The 16175-nt window shown below is 43.2% G+C and overlaps 1 protein-coding gene across 1 annotated transcript in view; it reads left to right on the top strand.

Moving 5' to 3' along the window:
• Window positions 1–16175, top strand: part of KCNK13 (potassium two pore domain channel subfamily K member 13) — a 135837-nt gene that overhangs the window by 99567 nt on the left and 20095 nt on the right. The window lies entirely within an intron of this gene.

Raw genomic sequence — 16175 nt, 5'->3', positions numbered from 1 at the left:
CAGCCCAGGCACTGGAAGGGGCAGACTACGAGGGACCCCCTAGCAACAGGCATTTAGAGGTAAGTTAAAAAAAAAATATCCAAATTTTTTTTGTTTTTTGTTTTTTAGGATTTTTCATGTATTTTTTTTTTTTTTGGGTGGAACCCCACTTTAATAGCCAGTAGCCAATAGCCAATAGCTGCCCTAGCGTCGGTTTTTGTCCGTTGGACTAGCATACAGACGAGCGGATTTTTCGAGTCTCATTTTCGACCGAAAAAGTCCGAAAAAGTCCGCTGCAGGTCCGATGAAGCCCACACACGGTCGGATTGTCCGACGGATTCATCCCGTCGGACCAGTTCGGTCGAAAAGTCCGCCCGTGTGTACAGCGCATAAGTGACCCTTTTTGGGGACCAGTGACACAAATACAGTGATCAGTGCTAAAAAAATGCACTGTCACTGTACTAATGACACTGGCAGGGAAGGGGTTAAATGTCAGGGGTGATCAAAGGGTTAACTGTGTTCCCTGGGAGTGCTTTCTAACTTTGTGTGGGAGGTGCTTTGACCGGGGGAAGACAGAGATCCGTGTTCCTGCTTAGCAGAACGTTGTACGGGTACGTGATTTTACGCTGAAGGGCCGCTCTGCCGCAGTACATGTACGTGGGCTGGTCCGGAAACAGTTAAATAAACTAGTAGAGCACATTGCGGCTTTGTAAATAGAGTAAAGTTTTCCTTTCATTCAGAGCTGCTCCCCCTTTGCTCCGTGTTCTGATCAAAGTTTCATCTGATACATGAAAATATAATGAGTTTTTCTGAGAGCGATCGGGCGTGAAAAAAAAGTACGCCAAAGCCAGGGTCGATGTTTGCTCTGGTACTAATTGGCCCCTGAATAGGATCTCTACCAGGGAGCATCAGTACAACGTTGTAGAATTCCGGAGAAGATTGCTGCCGTGCAGGAAAACCTGTGAAAATGATTGATACTTATCCCCAGGTCCGGGCGGGGCCAGAAATATGTAACTGAGAAGATGGAAGGGAATTCATCTCTTTATATAGATTCGCTTCTGACATGTTTTGTTGTTTTAACATCAATTATTATCACTTTAGGTGACGGGGTGTGTCCAACGTACACAGATCATTCAACTCTTTACTGTAGAGTTGTCCAGTGAGAATATGCCACTGTTGGAAACATTTCAAAGCGAAAAGAACTTCACTTATAGGAAAATTAACTGATGCAATGCATATAAAATACCGGATATGATGTATTTAAACTATATAGGAAAAATAACTGATACAATGTATATAAACCTAATAAGAAAATAACCCATTAAAATGTATCTAAACTATATAGGAAACTAACTGATAGAATAAATATGAACTATATAGAAAAAATAACTGATACAATGTATATAAACTCTATAGGAAAATAAGTGATACAATGTATATAAACTCTATAGAAAAATAACTGATACAGTGTATACAAACTTTATAGAAAAATAAATGATACAATGTATATAAACTTTATAGAAAAATAACTGATACAATGCATATAAAGTATACAGACAAAATAACCGATACAATGTATCTAAAGTATGTAGGAAAAATAAATGATACAATGTATATAAAGTATATGGGAGAAATAACTGATACAATGTATATAAACATTATAGAAAAATAACTGATACAATGTATATAAAGTATACATCGTATCAGTTATTTATAAAGTATATAGGAAAAATAACTGATACAATGTATTTAAATGTATATATGAAAAATAACTGATACAATGTATATAAAGTATACAGAAAAATAACTGATACAATGTATATAAAGTATACAGAAAAATAAATGATACAATGTATATAAAGTATGTAGGAAAAATAAATGATACAATGTATATAAAGTACATGGGAGAAATAACTGATACAATGTATATAAACATTATAGAAAAATAACTGATACAATGTATATAAACATTATAGAAAACTGATACAATGTATATAAACTCTATAGGAAAAAAAGGGATGCAATATATACAAAGTATATAGGAACAATAACTGATACAATGTATATAAAGTATACATTGTATCAGTTATTTATAAAGTATATAGGAAAAATAACTGATAGAATGTATTTAAATGTATATATGAAAAATAACTGATACAATGAACTCTATAGGAAAATAACTGATACAATGAATATAAAGTATATAGGAACACAACCAATACAATGTATCTAAACTATATAGGAAACTAACTGATAGAATAAATCTGAACTATATAGAAAAATAACATACAATGTATATAAACTCTATAGGAAAATAACTGATACAATGCATATAAAGTATATAGGAAAAATAACTGATGCAATGTATTTAAACTATATAGGAACAATTACCCGATACAATGTACTGTATATAAATTATATGACCAAAGATTTTTGGTATTAGAAATAGTCCAGGATAGTTATAAGGAGTCTCATAGTCTTTAGGAGCCATTTAAAGGATATGTAAAGGGTCGTTTTTAAAAAACAAAAAAACAAAAACAAACATGTCATCAGTGGCGGTGCGTCCATAAAGAGCGCAGGAGCGCCGCCCCCTCTCTCCTGGCACCGCTCTATCACAATAGATAGATTCATGCATTGCATGAATCTATCTATGGTCGCCACTGACACCCCCTATTCAGGTGTCCAGCCCCTTTTCGGGCGCTGGGCAACTGAATTACAGCGGCAAAGGTTGTTTTTTTGGAGGCACCTGATTAGAGCCGTAGGTGCCATGCGCCATGCTGTGCGTTCGCTGTTCACTCAGCTGTGTGTTAGCAAAGCAAAGGAATTCACTTTGCTAACACTGAACCGCCTCCCAGCCAATCAGGTGCTTGGGTCTGTTACCTGTCACCTGATTGGCTGAAACATCAGGCGCTGTGATTGGACGCCTGATAGAGAGGATGGAAGAAGACATTGAGGAGCGTGCAGGACACCCGCCGCTGACCCGCTGCGAGACAGGTAAGTGCCGGGCGATGCACACTGGCAGCATTTGATGGGGCACAGTAGTGGCTATTGATGGGCACACTGGCAGCAATTCATGGGCACACTGGCAGCAATTCATGGGCACACTGGCAGCAATTGATGGGTACAGTAGCTGCGTTTGATGGCACAGTGGCTGCGCTTGATGGCACAGTGGAGGCAATTGATGGGCACAGTGGCTACATTTGATGGGTACAGTGGCTGCGTTTGATGGGCACAGTGGCTGCATTTGATGGGCACAGTGGCTGCATTTGATGGGCACAGTGGCTGCGTTTGATGGGCACAGTGGCTGCAATTGATGTTTTTCTTTTTCAGCTTGTTTGTGCCCCCCAAAAAGTGTTGAGCACCAGCCGCCACTGCATGTCATACTTACCTCCTCTGTGCAGTTGGTTTTGCACAGAGTGGCCCCGATCCTCCTCTTCTGGGGTCCCTCAGCAGCGCTCCTGGCTCCACCAATTCTCGAGTGCCCTGTTGGAGAACGGGGCAATTACGTGGGTGCGCTCCCGTGTCCTGCTGCTGTGTCCACTGACACAGACAGCAGGACTCTGCCCGACCCCCGCGTCATTGGATTTGATTGACAGCAATGGCTGCGCTGCTATCAATCTATCCAATCAGGACCCGAGACACCGGCTGGAGCTGGTGTGCTCGTCTCCGTCTCTAGAAAAACAGGGTTCAGCTAAGTAAAAGGGGGGCTCTGGGGGGCTGCTGCATCACAGGATGTTTTTTACCTTAATGCATAGAATGTATTAAGGTGAAAAACCTCGAGGGTTTACAACCCCTTTAAAGCTCATTGCCCTCTTAACCACATGAGCTCCAGAAGAACTTACCCCTTCATGATCAGGCCATTTTTTGCTATTTTGCACTGCGCTACTTTAACTGGTAATTGCGCGGTCATGCAACGCTGTACCCAGATGAAATTTATATAATTTTTTTCCACACAAATAGAACTTTCTTTTGGTGGTATTTGACCACCTCCTGTTTTTTTTTAATTTTTGCCATGTAAATAAAAAAAAACCTAAAAACAATATCTTTTACAGTAATTTTTGCTATAAAACATATCCAATTAAAAAAATGTAAAAAATCAAACTTCATAAATTTTGGCCAAAATGTATTCTGCTACATGTTTTTGATAATAAAAAAAATCACAATAAGTGTATATTGATTGCTTTGCATGAAAGTTATAGCGCCTGCAAACTACTGTATATATACTGGATTTTTTTTTTTTTTAATACTACTAATGGCAGCAACTTATAATGGGGTTGAGATCGGTGGACAACCTACCATTAACTGACACTGGGGGGAACTGACTTCACCAGGGACATTAAAGTGATTGTAATGCCGCGTACACACTACCGGACTTTTCGGCATCAAAGGTCCAACAGAACGAATCTGTCGGACAATTCGATCGTGTGTGTGGGCTTCATCTGACCTTTTCTGTCTAAAAATCTGACAGACCTTAGAAATAGAACAAGTTTCAAATCTTTCCGACGGACTCGATTCCTATCGAAAAATCCGCTCGTCTGTATGCTAGTCCGACGGACCAAAAAACGACGCAAGGGCAGCTATTGGCTACTGGCTATGAACTTCCTTATTCTAGTCCGGTCGTACGTCATCACGTTGGAATGGATCGGACTTTGGTGGGATCGTGTGTAGGCAAGTCCGTCGAAAAGTCCTTCGGGGTTCAGTCCGACGGTAAGTCCGCTCCTGTGTACGCGGCATTAGGGTTCGTTTTTTTGTTTTTTTTAAATACAAACATATCATTCTTATCATACATAGGATGCATTAAGGTGAAAAAACACAAAGGTTTACAACCCCTTTAATACAGTAATCAGTGCTAATACTATACACTGTCACTGTACTAATGACACTGGTTGGGAAGGGGTTAATATCTAGGTTGATCAAGGGGTGTGTGCCTAACAATGTGTAATGTGTGTTGCTTTTACTACTAGATCTCTCTGTTTCTCATCCCTACTTTGCAGGGAGGAGAAACTGACAGATCACTCCCTCTGTACAGACCTTTGTTTTGCTTAGCTAGGATTGGGATTGGACACAGCCAATCAGCAGGTCGCAGCCATGAATCATTGGCCGGGACTTGCTGACAGGCGCTGCGTACAACCACAGCGGGTGCTGGGCGGGGGGGGGGGGGGGGGGGTGCCACACGTATACGTGTGCTCTAAACCCAGAAGTGGGCAGGAGGGACGTACTGGTAAGTCATTTAAAGCATTTTGTACAGTCACTACTGAGAAATCCTGTAATCCCCTCTCTTACAGGAAGATATAATGTGCAGTATCTGTGTTTTTTTTTAAATTATTCCGCAAAATACCTTATTTTACTGCGCCTCTGGGAGCTCACGTCACCTGCCAGCGCTCTCCTTCCCCAATCCGAACTCTACAGCAGGAGGGGCTGAGATTCCCCGCTGACATCAGCCAAGAGGAGAGGAAGAGAGCGGCGGGAGGTCACGTGAGCGCCCAGCGGCGCTGTAAATAAGGTATTTTACAGAATCATTTTTTAAAAACGCAGATACTGCACATTGTATCTTCCTGTAAAAGAGGGGATTACAGGATTTTTCAGTAGTCATTTTACAGCTATAGAGGTGGGAGGGGAGGGGTGGGGAGCAGATGGATCACACACAGACTCCCAAGCTGACAGGCAGGGAGGGGGGAGAAGAGAGGAGAGCAGCGGGATGACGGTGGCATGTGACCTGACCACGGTAATCGGGGATCAGCAGCCATAATTACTGTGGTCAGCACACTAAGACCCCTTTCACACTGGAGGCGTTTTTCATGCGCTAAAGGGCTAAAACTAGCGCCTGTAAAGCGCCTGAAAAACGCCTCCCCCACAGCCCTAGCGTGGGAGCCGGAATGCTTTCATACTGGGGCGCTGCGCTGGCAGGACATTAAAAAAAGTCCTGCAAGCAGCATCTTTGAGGCGGTGCGGGAGTGGTGTACACATCGCTCCTCCACCACCCCTGCCCATTGAAATGAATGGGCACCGCTGCCAAAGCGCCTGCAATGCTCTTCAGCAGCGGTGCTTAAAGGGCGCTTTTAACCCTTTCTTTGGCCGCTAGTGGGGGTTAAAAGCGGCCGAAAAGCGCCGCTAAAACGATGGTAAAGTGCCGCTAATAGGGATGCACCGATACCATTTTTTAACAATGAGTACAAGTACCGATACTTTTTTTTTTAGGATTTGCCAATACCAATTACCGATACCTACCGCAAATGTTTTGTTTTCACTTCAGCTGTCAGCAATGGTACAAAGCATTAAAAAGTTATTTAACCACTTGCCGACCGCCGCATGTACATTTACGTTAGCAGAATGGCACGGCTGGGCAAATGGGTGTACAGGTACGTCCCTTTGAATTTGCCACGTGTGGTCGTGTGCGCACCGGCGGCGCACGCACGACCCTGCCGGGAGCACGACCGCACAATTGTCAGTTAAAGCAACGCAGTGCCGAATCGCAAAGAGTGCTCTGGTCTTTGGCCAGCGAAATGGTCCGGGGCTGAAGTGGTTAACACTGGGGAGACCCCACTGACAGCTCAAAGAACAGAGACTGAAAGTATCAGTTTCAGGTACCGATACCAATACTAGTATCAGTGCAACCCTAGCAGCTAATAGTAGCGGAACTTTACCACTAACGTAGCCCGCAGCTCAGTGTCAAAGAGCTCTAAGGGGGATGCAGGAACAGGCAGGATCAACCAGGTTTTTTTAGAACATAGAGAGAGACAAATGACATTGCACAAGCACTATGCTGTGTATCCTGCTTTAAAGGGTCAGGATCATTTTTTTTTTTTAGGGTTACAACCACTTTAAGTACACGAGAGAAACCTGTACAACCTTGCAAGATTGAATGGAAGGCTATAGTTGTTTTTTTTTTTAATGCAAGCAGTGTAGGTACCTAAACTTGGCATCAGCCTCCTGTTCCATCAATTACAGTGCCTTGAAAAAGTATTCACCCCCCTTGAAATGTTCCACATTTTGCCATGTTACAACCAAAAACGTAAATGTATTTTATTGGGATTTTATGTGATAGACCAACACAAAGTGGCTCATAATTGTGAAGTGGAAGGAAAATGATAAATGGTTTTCATTTTTTTTACAAATAAATATGTGAAAAGTGTGGGGGGTACATTTGTATTCAGCCCCCTTTACTCTGATACCCCTAACTAAAATCTAGTGGAACCAATTGCCTTCAGAAGTCACCTAATTAGTAAATAGAGTCCACCTGTGTGTGATTTAATCTCAGTATAAATGCAGCTGTTCTGTGAAGCCCTCAGAGGTTTGTTTAGATCTTTAGTCAGCAAACAGCATCATGAAGGCCAAGGAACACACCAGACAGGGATAAAGTTGTGAAGAAGTATAAAGCAGGGTTAGGTTATAAATAATATCCCAAGCTTTGAACATCTCACGGAGCTCTGTTCAATCCATCATCCGAAAATGGAAAGAGTATGGCACAACTGCAAACCTACCAAGACATGGCCGTCCACCTAAACTGACCGGCCGGGCAAGGAGAGCATTCATCAGAGAAGCAGACCAGCAAACATGTGGAAGAAGGTGCTCTGGTCAGATGAGACCAAAATTGAACTTTTTGGCCTTAAAACAAAACGCTATGTGTGGCGGAAAACTAACACTGCACATCGCCCTGAACACACCATCCCCACCGTGAAACATGGTGGTGGCAGCATCATGTTGTGAGGATGCTTTTCTTCAGCAGGGACAGGGAAGCTGGTCAGAGTTGATGGGAAGATGGATGGAGCCAAATACAGGACAATCTTAGAAGAAAACCTGTTATGCCGTGTACACACGACCGGTTTAGCCGTCGGAATAAACTCTGAAGGTTTCTCCGACGGAACTCTGACGGAATTCCATTCAAGTGGTCTTGCCTACACACGGTCAACCCAAAGTCCGACCGTGCAGAACGCGGTGACGTACAACACGTACGACGGGACTAGAAAAAGGAAGTTTAATAGCCAGTAGCCAATAGCTTCCGTCTTGTACTTGCTTCAGAGCATGCGTCGTTTTTGGTCCGTCGGAACAGCATACGGACGATCGGTTTTCCCGATCGGAATTGGTCTTGTCGAAAATATTTAGAACATGTTCTATTTCTAGGTCCGTCAGAATTTTCGGAAAAAAAAGTCCGATCAGGCCTACACACAATGAAAAGCTTCCATCTGACTTTTTCTGTCGTTCATTCCGCTTGTGTGTACGCGGCTTTAGAGTCTGCAAACAACTTGAGACTGGGGCGGAGGTTCACTTTCCAGCAGGACAACGACCCGAAACATACAGCCAGAGCTACAATGGAAAGGTTTAGATCAAAGCATATTCATGTGTTAGAATGGACCAGTCACAGTCCAGACCTAAATCCAATTGAGAATCTGTAGCAAGACTTGACAATTGCTGTTCACAGACGCTCTCCATCCAATCTGACAGAGCTTGAGATATTTTGCAAAGAAGAATGGGCAAAAATGTCCCTCTCTAGATGTGCAAAGCTGGTAGAGACATCCCCAAAAAGACTTACAGCTGTAATTGTAGAGAAAGGCGGTTCTACAAAGTATTGACTCCGGGGGGCGCCATACAAATGTACCCCCCACACTTTTCACATATTTATTTGTAAAACATTTTGAAAACCATTTATCATTTTCCTTCCACTTCACAATTATGTGCCAATTTGTGTTGGTCTATCACATAAAATTCCAATAAAACACATTTACGTTTTTGGTTGTAACATGACAAAATGTAGAAAATATCAAGGGGTATGAATGCTTTTTCAAGGCACTGTAGTGTGCTGATAGATGGACATTTGTTTTCTTTCCCCAATCACAGGCTGGGGGAGGGACAAGACGTTCACGTGTCTCGTGCTACATCAATCAGGGCTGTACTGTGGGACAGAGCTGTATAAATCTCAGAACTGGATGGACAGAAATACAAATCCTTTGGCAGGCAATACAGCTCCCATATACGGGCATCATTTGTGTTTTTAGATTTTGTTCCCTGGAGTTCAGCTTAAAATAAAATGGTTTACAAAGGCAATGCTGACAATCTTCATCCCGACTTCCTTATGGAAAAGTCCAAGTGTGCGTTTTATGTATTCATGAATTCAGCTGGTTGATGGTTTTCTTCTAAGTGTTCGCTCTCATACGTAGAAAGCGCTATCGGGGGAAAGAGTGCTGATTGCTCATCTAAACCCAAATTGCGCCTCTATTATCAAATCTTCCTCCAGTGTCTCCTCCACGCTGCGACTGATCAGAAGAAAATTATCTTCCTTGATAATCTTCTGTTCTTCACATTCCCGCTGCATGTTCAGGGATCACGCTCCCCCCCGGGATCGGGCTTTGTTGTGGATGGTGTACGGTTTTATACCGAGCGTCTCATACCGGCCACTGGGCCTGCCCGTTATTCTTTAAAGGGCCAAAACAGCAGAAAATATATTGGTAACTGTACAGGGTTAATACACGGGGATTGGGGCAAACCATATATTAAAACCAGTCAGCTTTTATTCATATAGTATAATTTTTTATTCAAAAATTGTTGCGGTTACTGCTTAGAACATGTTAGTTGGGGGGTCACCAAACTACGGCCCGTGGTCCACAAGATCTTATGTGGCCTGCAGCCAGGGTCAATGGTCAGGACCGTCTTTAACACGGGGCAAAAAGGGGCAGCTGCCCCCGGCCCAGTCATTGTTGTGGGGCCCAAAGCAGCTGCCTCTTGAGCCCGCACTGCCCTCAAATAGTTGATAAGTGGATTCGGGAAGGGCCCAAGAAAATGTTTGCCCAGGGTCCAATCAATAGTAAAGATGGCCCTGTCAGGACCGTCCTTAACACAGGGCAAAAGGGGAAGCTGCCCTGGGGCCCACTCATTGTTGTGGGGGCCCAAAGCAGCTGCCTCTTGAGCCCGCACTGCCCTCAAATAGTTGATAAGTGGATTCGGGAAGGGCCCAAGAAAATGTTTGCCCAGGGTCCAATCAATAGTAAAGACGGCCCTGTCAGGACCGTCCTTAACACAGGGCAAAAGGGGAAGCTGCCCTGGGGCCCACTCATTGTTGTGGGGGCCAAAAAGCAGCTGCCCCTTGAGCCCGCACTGCCCTCAAATAGTTGATAAGTGGATTCGGGAGGGCCCAAGAAAATGTTTGCCCAATCAATATTAAAGATGGGCCTGTCAATGGTGTACCCTCAATGTACTCAGATTGAGGATTAAGGTCAGCAGAGGCTTCCTATGGTCTCTGTTTCAACTCCCCCCCATGTGAGAGTGGATGCTGAGGGGGACTCTGATGTAACAGGGACTCTGATTGAGACCCTGATATAAGGTAGACTCCAATGTAAGAGGAACTAAGATGGGGACCCTGATGCAAAAGGGACTATGATAGTGACCGTAATGTAAGGATAACTTTGATGGGGATCCTGATGTAACGAGGACTCTGATAGAAGACCTGAAATAAGGGGGAGACTCCGATAGGGACTCTGATGTAAGGAAGACTCTAATGGTGACCCTGATGTAAGGAAGTCTCTGATAGTGACTCTGATGTAAGGAAGACTCTGATAGTGACTCTGATGTAAGGAAGACTCTGATGGTGACCCTGATGTAAGGAAGACTCTGATGGTGACCCTGATGTAAGGAAGACTCTGATGGTGATTCTGATGTAAGGGGGACTCCAATAGGGACTCTGATGGCAATTCTGATGTAATGGCATACTCTACTCGAGACCCTGGTGTATGGGCATACTCCAATGGAAACCCTGATGTAAGAGGGGATATTTGATAGAGACAATGGTGCAAAGGGGACTATGATAGTGACCTTAATGTAAGGATAACTCTGATGGGGACCCTCATGTGAGGGAGACTCAAACAGGGACCCTGATGTAAGGTGCACTTTGATGTAAGGGAATCTCTGATGGGGACCCTAATGTAAGGAGATGCTCTAATGGAACCCTGATGTAAGGGGGACTTTGATGGGGACCCTGATGCAAAGGTGATTCTGAAAGTGACCCCGATGTAAGGAAAACTCTGATGGGGACTGTAAGGTAAACCCGATTTCTAGCATCAAAAGGCCAGTGCGGATTCATGCTCATGCTCGTGCACATTGCACACGTGCTAATATTAATGAGCAAATCGATGCTACTTATGCAATGCCAGTTCATCGCGCACATATTCGCGTGCATGTGCGTGCACATACCAATTAGCACTTGACACCCAGGGGCCTATTTAAACTAATCTATCACAATGAACAGTTGCTGAATGGCCTTCAGCTCGTTCCTGTGTTCCTAAGACCTAATCTGCTGTACCTGCTTACTCGTGTATGACCTGGCTTGCCTTGGGATTTTGCTTCTGCTCTCGCTCTAGCTCTATTACCTACTACTCAGACCTTGGCTTGTTTACTGGATCTGATCTGCCTGCTGACTCTGTACCTCATTGCTGGGCTGTTAATGACCTTGGCCTACCTCCTGGACTTGCTTTGTGTCAGGGAAATGGCCATAGGACTGGCAATGTCGCCAATACTCATCATGGCTTCACCAGACAAACCTCCAGGCGCATTGGCGTACGCAGATGCGCAAAGGGGGCTAACGGGAGCACGCAGGCGCAGGTTGTGATAGATGCTGACGCCCACTGCCTATGTAAACCCATTGCTGAGATCCCTGAGTTGCTGCATTATCGTCAGCTCCCCTGTGTTCCCTGTGTTCCTGCATTCTGATCTTGGACTTCCTGTTGAACGACCCGGCTTCCTCTGCCCGCTTATCCTGATCTTCTGGCTTGACCCCTGGCTTATAATCTGACCTACTTCTGCCTGTTCCACTGCTTGATCCCACCTTGACTCACCGACTCTGCTTCTGCCTGTCTTACCATGACTGACCTCGGCTTGTTCCAGTGACCCTACTTGAATCCTGAATCTGCTTAAGGACTGGTCCTACTGTGTATGACCCCTGGCCTGGCCTCTGATTCTCCTACCAGATTTCCCAGCTACCCGCTACGTCTCGCTCCTTTCTAGCACGCCTGCCACACAGTGCATCCAGCTTGCTTCAGCTGCTCCACAGTGATCAAGTCATCAGGCTACAGCCACCGGCAAACCCTGCTTCTTTGGGCACTGCATTCCCTGTTCCACCTTCAGGGTTGCGCTGCACTCAGCCGCAAGGGGAGCCCTCTCAGCACCTTGGCCTCCAACTAGACTTCTAACACTTTGCCTGCTGATTCAGTGTCTCGCTGCTCGTCTTCTGGTTCTGCTTCCATCCCACGCTTTGGTGCATCCTGTTCCGAGGACTGTGACTAGCAGCTCTACCCACCTATAGAGTGGACATCACCAGCTAACTGCAACGGGGCTCTGATGTGATGGAGGACCTCTGATGTGATGGAGGACCTCTGATGTCATGGGGGAGCTCTGATTTGATTAGGGAAACCTCTGGTGTGATGGGGGGATCTCCGATGTCATGGGAAAACCTCTGATGTGATGGCAAGGACCTCTGATGTGATGGTGAGGACCTCTGATGTGATGAAGGACCTCTGACGTGCTGGGAGAATCTCTGATGTGATGGAGGACCTCTGATGTGATGGGGAATCTCTGATGTAATGGGGATTCTCTGATGTGATAGGGGGGACCTCTCATGTGATGGGGGAACCTCTGATATGATGGGAGGACCTCTGATGTTATGGAGACCTCTGATGTGATGGGAAGGACCTCTGATGAGATGGGGGAACCTCTGATGTGATGAAGGACCTCTAATGTGGTGTAGAACCTCTGATGTGACGGAGAGCCTCTAATGCAATGGGGGAACCTCTGATGTGATGAGGGAACCTCTAATGTGATGAGGGATCCTCTCATGTGATAGGGAACGTCTGATATGATGGGAGAGCCTCTGATGCGATGGGAGAACCTCTGATGCGATGGGAGAACCTCTGATGTGATGGGGGGGACCTCTGCTGTGACGGGGGACCTCTGATGTGATGAGCGAACCTTTGATATGATGGGAGGACCTCTGATGTGATGGGCAACCTCTGATGTAATGGGAGGACCTCTGATGTGATGGGGGACCTCTGATGTCACGGGGGGACCTCTGCTGTGACAGGGGACCTCTGATATGATGAGGGAACCTCTGATGTGATGGGGGGACCTCTGCTGTGACGGGGGACCTCTGATGTGATAAGGGAACCTCTGATGTGATGAGGGAACCTTTGATATGATGGGAGGACCTCCGATGTGATGGGAAACCTCTGATGTAATGGGAGGACCTCTGATGTGACGAGGGTGTGGCCGCTTATGTGATGGAGGACCTCTGATGTGAAGTTCATTTTATACGTTATTTTTTTAAGGTTCTGCAACTTAAAAAAAGGTTGAGAAGATTTCTCTCAATTCCTTTTCTGGTGACAGCTGTAAAAATATAGATTTCCCCTCACCAGGACAAATAGAAAAGAAGGTGAATCTACCCAGCGGGGACACAGTCACTAACATTTTTGCTTTTACTTTAAAACTTTGCAATCAGAATGTACAATGTCGCCTGCTGGCAGTGCTTTTGATAAAGAATAGAGTTCTGAGTGCGCCCCCTGCAGTGTATATGGTGCATTTTTGCAAGGGCTCCCAGCAGGATTTTATAAAACAAGCGGCGCCCATGCATCCAGTTTCTGTGCAGGAGGCACTGGGGACGGGGAGGGACGCTCTATTCCTTATGTTGCTGCTCTTCTCATCCCGCAGCTTAGAACTCGGCGAGCACAAAAGTGAAAAGCGTTCAGCTCCTAATTACTTCAGGAGAGTCTGCTCGCCCGTGACGCCACAGAGTGAGCACAAGCCCTTCGGGGGAACATACTCGGGCATATATTATAGAAAGCATACCCAGCAGAGAGCTCCATATTTAATCTGCTTGTCTCTATGGGCCCTTCAGCGTAGCAATGTCAAGACTGTAGCCGTAGAATGGAACTGTTTGAAATAAAATTAGATGTAAACGCAGTTGCTAAAGTCTCATATAAGTTGTAACATGTAAATGTTATTTGAAACTCTTTCACTGCCAGAGCCTTTTTTTTCTCACTTTGCGTACACATAATAAAATGCACAGTTTGAACATGAAAACAAAATGACCTCGTTGATTAGCTGCAGTGGAGAGCAAGGGAGACATTGGGGGTAATCAAATAATCAAAATAAAAATTATAATCAAACAAAAAAAACTTTAAACATTTTTTAAAATCACTCAAGCCCCTCTTCCCCATACACACGCCAATGCAAATATGTAGCATAGGGTGCACCTGTGTATTTAGGCATAAATGGCACCACACATGAGATGTATTGTTGGGAACATCAGGATGAAAGCAATAATCGTAGTGCCATAATTCATGGTTAACTCTAAAATGATAACTTGTACAGGCTTTGAAAATGTCGCTTAAAGCGTAACTCCAATTTTGTTGAGAGAAAAAAATTCCCCCTTTGGGTGATCTGTGTACATTACAAGCATTATAACAACCTTTGTTGCAGATTCCTACCTTTTGTTATGCTGATGAAATCCCTGTGTGTTTGTCTGTGCCTCTGTGCCAAGTGGGTCTAATGGGATTGGTTTCATAATTATCAGTCAGCTGTGGCAGCTGCAGGGCCCTAATGAGGAAAGCTGCTGGGCCTGCATCCCTACTTTGTTCCTACTGGGAGTATCTCACCAAAAATGACATTTTTGTTGCAGGGGATGCCTGAAATCTGACTTGTATCTTAGGCAGACTTCTGGAAAAACTGGTGAGCCAATCGCATAAGCAGGAAATTATGTTTCTGGGGAGTGGTCAGTACACATTCTGTGTACAGAACAACTCAATGTAGCAATATTACTTTGCATTTATGAAAAATTACAGCGGCTGCAGATTGAAAAGGAAAGGTCATTTTTAATAACATTCAATTACAATACGACTTTATATAATTAAATTATATAATTTTTTCTTTATTTGCTTTTTTTTCCCCATGAAAGTGGAGTTATTCTTTAACCACTTAAGGAGATTTTCCCCCTTAATAAACAGGCCATTTTTTGCAATACGGCACTGCGTCGTTTTTAACTGACAATTGCGCGGTCATGCGATGTTGTACGCAAACAAATTTTACATCCTTTTTTTCCCACAAATAGAGCTTTCTTTTGGTGGTATTTGATCACCTCCTGTGGGGTTTTTTTTTTTTTTTTTTGCACTATAAACAAAAAAAGACCGACAATTTTGAAAAGAAAAAACAATATTGTTTACTTTTTGCTATAAAAAAAAAAATATCCCCAAAAAATCTTTAAAAAAAACAAAATTCTTCATCAGTTTAGGCCAATATGTATTCTACATATTTTTGGTAAAAAAAAAATAATCGCAATAAGTGTTTATTGATTGCTTTGTGCAAAAGTTATAGCATCTACAAAATAGGGGATATATTTATGGCATTTTATTATCATTTTTATTTTTTTGGCGGTTTTGCATTTGTTTTACTTAGTTTTTTGTCACTAAGGTTTACAGTTTTTTTTGCAAGTGCAGGAATATTATCTTAGGTTTAGCATGATAGTTGTATGATGGGTCTAGAATTATAACTCTAGAGATTGGGAGCTCTGAACTAGACACGTGCAATTTGTTTCGGTCCAAATGAATTTAACAAATTTAGACAAATTTAACACATTTTTCCGATTATTTGTAAAATCGGAAATTCAGAAATCCAAAAACCTGAAAATTCGAAAATCTGAAAGGTCATTCGTTCTGATCGCAATTCGTAAATTCGAAAATTTGTAAGTTAGAAAACCAGAAAATAAGGAAGAAAATCCGAAAATTCCATAGAACGAAAATCCGAAAATTCTAAATAATAACTAATTAACTAATAATAACTAATAATTAAATTATAGGTATTGGAATTTCCTTTCAAATTTGGCTGTTGAACGTAACGAATACAAATTTATCTGAAGTTATGAATTATCCGAAATAACGAATGTTGTATCTAAACGAATGGAACATAACAAAATAATAATAGTAAATAACAACAATAATAATAATTAAAATCTTTTATTATTATTATTTATCATTAATTCATTCCGTTGCATTTGTTTAAATGTGGCATTCATTATTTCAGATAATTCGTAACTTTGGATGCATTCATATTCGTTACGTTCACTAACAGACAAATTTGAAAGGAAATTCCAATACCTATAATTTATTAGTTAGCTGTTATTAGTTATTGAGTTATTATTTAGAATTTTTGGATTTTCCTTCTTA

Source organism: Aquarana catesbeiana, linkage group LG13, assembly GCF_042186555.1.
Source record: "Aquarana catesbeiana isolate 2022-GZ linkage group LG13, ASM4218655v1, whole genome shotgun sequence".
Classification (NCBI taxonomy): Eukaryota; Metazoa; Chordata; class Amphibia; order Anura; family Ranidae; genus Aquarana; species Aquarana catesbeiana.
This window is presented reverse-complemented; position numbering and strand designations above follow the sequence as displayed.